General features: G+C 38.2%; 1 non-coding gene across 1 annotated transcript; it reads right to left on the reverse strand.

Moving 5' to 3' along the window:
- Positions 1 to 1,894: 1,894 nt before the first annotated feature.
- Positions 1,895 to 2,002, reverse strand: LOC148570465 (small nucleolar RNA R71). Its single transcript, XR_015908360.1, has one exon. It is a non-coding gene; the product is annotated as a small nucleolar RNA R71 (small nucleolar RNA).
- Positions 2,003 to 5,805: the final 3,803 nt, after the last annotated feature.

Genomic DNA, 5,805 nt, shown 5'->3' on the forward strand with positions numbered 1-5,805 from the left:
TTTTGTGTTTCTTGTTTGAGTCTTGAGTCAATTTTTAAGTTTGGTGTCAATTACATTTTTTCTAAAAAAATTTATGCATTTTTCAAAAATTCATGCATTCATAGTGTTCTTCATGATCTTCAAGTTGTTCCTGGCCAGTCTTCTTGTTTGATCTTCATATTTTCTTGTTTTGTGTATTTTCTTGTTTTTCATATGCATTCTTGCATTCATAGTGTCTATACATGAAAAATTTCTAAGTTTGGTGTCTTGCATGTTTTCTTTTCTTGAAAATTTTTCAAAAATAAGTCTTGATGTTCATCTTGATCTTCAAAGTGTTCTTGGTGTTCATCTTGACATTCATAGTGTTCTTGCATGCATTCATTGTTTTGATCTAAAAATTCTCATGCATCGAGTCTTTTTCATGTTTTTCTCTTTCTTCATTAAAAATTCAAAAATAAAAAAAAATATATTTCCCTTTTTCACTCATAAATTTTCGAAAATTTGAGTTGACTTTTTCAAAACTTTTTAAAATTTAGTTGTTTCTTATGAGTCAAATCAAATTTTCAATTTAAAAATCTTATCTTTTCAAAATCTTTTTCAAAAATCAAATCTTTTTCAAAATTTCTTTCTAATATTTTCGAAAATTTTTCAAATTAATTTTCAAAAATCTTTTTCTTAATTGTATCTCATAATTTTCGAAAATATCATCAACAATTAATGTTTTGATTAAAAAATTTCAAGTTTGTTACTTGCTTGTTAAGAAAGATTCAAACTTTAAGTTCTAGAATCATATCTTGTGATTACTTGTGAGTCAAGTCATTAATTTTGATTTTTAAAATTCAAATCTTTTTCAAAACTAATTTTAATCATATCTTTCTATCATATCTTTTTTCAAATATCTTGTCTAACTTTTTATCTTCTTATCTTTTAAAAATTGATTTTCAAAATTTGTTTCAACTAACTAATTAACTTTTTGTTTGTTTCTTATCTTTTTCAAAACCACCTAACTAATCTTCTCTCTCTAATTTTCGAAAATTACCTTCCTCTTTTTCAAAATTCTTTTAATTAACTAATTATTTCAATTTTCAATTTTAATTTTATTTCATTCTTAATTTTCGAAAATTACTAACCTTTTTCAAAAACTAATTTCGAAATTTAACTTTAAATTTTAATTTTTATTCTCTCTCTCATATCCTTCTATTTATTTATTCATCTACTAACACTTCTCGTCACCCAAAATTCGAACCCCTTCCTCTCCTCTGAGTTCGAATTCTTCTCTTCTACATTCTTATTCTTCTTTTCTTCTACTCACACAAAGGAACCTCTCTCTACTGAGGCAAAGAGGATCCCTATTATTATTATCTGTTCCCCTCTTTTTCATATGAGCAGGAGCAAGGACAAGAACATTCTTGTTGAAGCAGACCCTGAACCTGAAAGGACTCTGAAGAGAAAACTAAGGGAAGCTAAATTACAACAATCCAGAGATAACCTTACAGAAATTTTCAAAAAGGAAGAAGAGATGGCAGCCGAAAATAATAATAATGCAAGGAAGATGCTTGGTGACTTTACTGCACCTAATTCCAATTTACATGGAAGAAGCATCTCCATTCCTGCCATTGAAGCAAACAATTTTGAGTTGAAACCTCAATTAGTTTCTCTGATGCAACAGAACTGCAAGTTTCATGGACTTCTATCTGAAGATCCTTTTCAGTTCTTAACTGAGTTCTTGCAGATCTGTGATACTGTTAAGACCAATGGGATTGATCCCGAGGTCTACAGGCTTATGCTTTTCCCGTTTGCTGTAAGAGACAGAGCTAGAATATGGTTGGACTCTCAACCTAAGGATAGCCTGAACTCTTGGGATAAGCTGGTCAAGGCTTTCTTAGCCAAGTTCTTTCCTCCTCAAAAGCTGAGTAAGCTTAGAGTGGATGTTCAAACCTTCAGACAGAAAGAAGGTGAATCCCTCTATGAAGCTTGGGAGAGATATAAGCAACTGACCAAAAAGTGTCCTTCTGACATGCTTTCAGAATGGACCATTCTGGATATATTCTATGATGGTCTGTCTGAATTAGCTAAGATGTCATTGGATACTTCTGCAGGTGGATCCATTCACCTAAAGAAAACGCCTGCAGAAGCTCAAGAACTCATTGACATGGTTGCTAATAACCAGTTCATGTACACTTCTGAGAGGAATCCTGTGAGTAATGGGACGCCTCAGAAGAAGGGAGTTCTTGAAATTGATACTCTGAATGCCATATTAGCTCAGAATAAAATATTGACTCAGCAAGTCAATATGATTTCTCAGAGTCTGAATGGAATGCAAGCTGCATCCAACAGTACTCAAGAGGCATCTTCTGAGGAAGAAGCTTATGATCCTGAGAACCCTGCAATAGCAGAGGTGAATTACATGGGTGAACCATATGGAAACACCTATAATCCCTCATAGAGAAATCACCTAAATCTCTCATGGAATGATCAACAAAAGCCCCAACAAGGCTTTAATAATGGTGGAAGAAACAGGTTTAACAATAGTAAACCTTTTCCATCATCCACTCAGCAACAGACAGAAAATTCTGAGCAGAATCCATCTAGCTTAGCAAATTTAGTCTCTGATCTATCTAAGGCCACTGTGAGTTTCATGAATGAAACAAGGTCTTCCATTAGAAATTTGGAAGCACAAGTGGGCCAGCTGAGTAAAAGAGTCACTGAAACCCCTCCTAGTACTCTCCCAAGCAATACAGAAGAAAATCCAAAAGGAGAGTGCAAGGTCATTGATCTAGCCATCATGGCCGAACCCACAAGAGAGGAGGAGGATGTAAATCCCAGTGAAGAAGACCTCCTGGGACGACCAGTGATCAATAAGGAGTTTCTCTCTGAGGAATCAAGGGACCCTGAGGCTCAACCAGAGACCATAGAGATTCCAATGAACCTCCCTTGCTCACCAATGAACTGAGTGATCTGGATCAATTGAGATTGCCTCAGAAGAAACAGGATCCTGGAAAGTTCTTAATACCTTGTACCATAGGCACCATGACCTTTGAGAAGGCTCTATGTGACCTTGGGTCAGGAATAAACCTCATGCCACTCTCTGTAATGGAGAAACTGGGAATCTTTGAGGTACAAGCTGCTAGAATCTCATTAGAGATGACAGACAATTCCAGAAAACAGGCTTATGGACAAGTAGAGGACATGTTAGTAAAGATTGAAGGCCTTTACATCCCTGCTGATTTCATAATCCTAGATACTGGGAAGGATGAGGATGAATCCATCATCCTTGGAAGACCGTTCCTAGCCACAGCAAGAGCTATAATTGATGTGGATAGAGGAGAATTGATCCTTCAACTAAATGAGGACAACCTTGTTTTTAAAACTCAAGGATCTCTCTCTGTAACCATGGATAGGAAGCATGAAAAGCTTCTCTCACTGCAGAGTCAACCAGAGCCCGCACAGTCAAACTCTAAGTTTGGTGTTGGGAGGCCACAACCAAACTCTAAGTTTGGTGTTGAACTCCCATATCCAAACTCTAAGTTTGGTGTTGGAAAGTCTCAACAATGCTCTGAACATCTGTGAGGCTCCATGAGAGCTCACTGTCAAGCTATTGACATTAAAGAAGCGCTTGTTAGGAGGCAACCCAATTTTTATTTATCTAATTTTATTTTCATTCTTATTGTTCTTTCATGTTTTATTAGGTTTATGATCATGTGGAGTCATAAAATAAATATAAAAATTAAAAACAGAATCAAAAACAGCAGAAGAAAAATCACACCTTGGAGGAAGGGCTTACTGGCGTTTAAACGCCAGTAAGGAGCATCTGGCTGGCGTTCAACGCCAGAACAGAGCATGGATCTGGCACTGAACGCCAGAAACAAGCATAGAACTGGCGTTCAACGCCAGAAACATGCTGCATCTGGGCGTTGAATGCCCAAAACAAGCATCAATTCGGCGTTTAAACGCCAGAATTGCATGCAAAGGCATTTTACATGCCTCAATGGTGCAGGGATGTAAATTCTTGACACCTCAGGATCTGTGGATCCTACAGGATCATCTCAGTATCTGTGGACCCCACAGGATCCCCACCTACCTCCACTCATACTCTCCCCTCTTCTCATTCATCCTCTCTTCCCAATAAACACCTTTCCCCAAAACCCTTCACCAATCACCTCAATCTCTCTCTTCCCTATTACTCATTCACCACTCACATCCATCCACTCTTCCCCATAAACCTACCTCATAAACCCCACCTACCTTCAAAATTCAAAATCACTTTCCCACCCAAACCCACCCCATATGGCCGAGCCTTAACCCCTCTCCCTCCACTATATAAACCTCTCCATTCTTCTTCATTCTCACACAACACAACCCTCTCATCCCCTTCTTGGCCAAAACACAACCCTCTATCCCTCTCTTCCATATCTTCTTCTTCTTCTTCTTTTCTTTCTTCTCTTGCTCGAGGGTGAGCAATATTCTAAGTTTGGTGTGGTAAAAGCATAAGCTTTTTGTTTTTCCATTACCATTGATGGCACCTAAGACCAAAGAATCCTCTAGAAAAGGGAAAGGAAAGACAAAAGCTTCCACCTCCGAGTCATGGGAGATGGAAAGATTCATCTCCAAAGCCCATCAAGACCACTTCTATGATGTTGTGGCCAAGAAGAAGGTGATCCCCGAGGTCCCTTTCAAACTCAAGAAAAATGAGTATCCGGAGATCCGACATGAGATCCAAAGAAGAGGTTGGGAAGTTCTAACAAACCCCATCCAACAAGTCAGAATTCTAATGGTTCAAGAGTTCTATGCTAATGTATAGATCACTAGGAACCATGATCGAAGTAAGAACCCGAACCCAAAGAATTATCTCACCATGGTTCGGGGGAAATACTTAGATTTCAGTCCGAAAAATGTGAGGTTGGCGTTCAACTTGCCAATGATGGAAGAGAATGCACACCCCTACACAAGAAGAATCAACTTTGATCAAAGGTTGGACCAAGTCCTCATGGACATATGTGTGGAAGGAGCTCAATGGAAGATTGACTTAAAAGGCAAACCGGTTCAACTGAGAAGACTGGACCTTAAGCCTGTAGCTAGAGGATGGTTGGAGTTCATTCAACGCTCAATCATTCCCACTAGCAACCGGTCTGAAGTTACAATAGACCGGGCCATCATGATCCATAGCATCATGATTGGGGAGGAAGTGGAGGTTCATGAGATTATACCTCAAGAACTCTACAAGGTGGCTGACAAGTCCTCCACTATGACAAGGTTAGCCTTTCCTCACCTCATTTGCCACCTATGCAATTCGGCTGGGATTGACATAGAGGGAGATATCCTCATTGAAGAGGACAAGCCCATCATTAAGAAAAAGATGGAGCAAACAAGAGAGCCTATTCATGGATCTCAAGAGACGCATGAAGAAGCTCATCACCAAGAAATTCCTGAGATGCCTCAAGGGATGCACTTTCCTCCACATAATTTTTGGGAGCAAATCAACACCTCCCTAGGAGAATTAAGTTCCAACATGGGACAATTAAGGGTGGAACATCAAGATCACTCCATCATCCTCCATGAAATTAGAGAAGATCAAAGAGCAATGAGGGAGGAGCAACAAAGACAAGGAAGAGACATAGAAGAGCTCAAGGACATCATTGGTTCCTCAAGAAGGAAACGCCACCATCACTAAGGTGGACTCATTCCTTGTTCTCAAATTTTCTATTTTTCGTTTTCTTATGTTAAATGTTTATCTATGTTTGTGTCTTTATTACATGATCATTAGTGTCTAAGTGTCTATGCCTTAAAGTAGTGAATATGAATCCATCACCTCTCTTAAATGAAAAA

This window comes from Arachis ipaensis, chromosome B3, assembly GCF_059453495.1.
Source record: "Arachis ipaensis isolate K30076 ecotype BB chromosome B3, ASM5945349v1, whole genome shotgun sequence".
Taxonomy (NCBI): domain Eukaryota; kingdom Viridiplantae; phylum Streptophyta; class Magnoliopsida; order Fabales; family Fabaceae; genus Arachis; species Arachis ipaensis.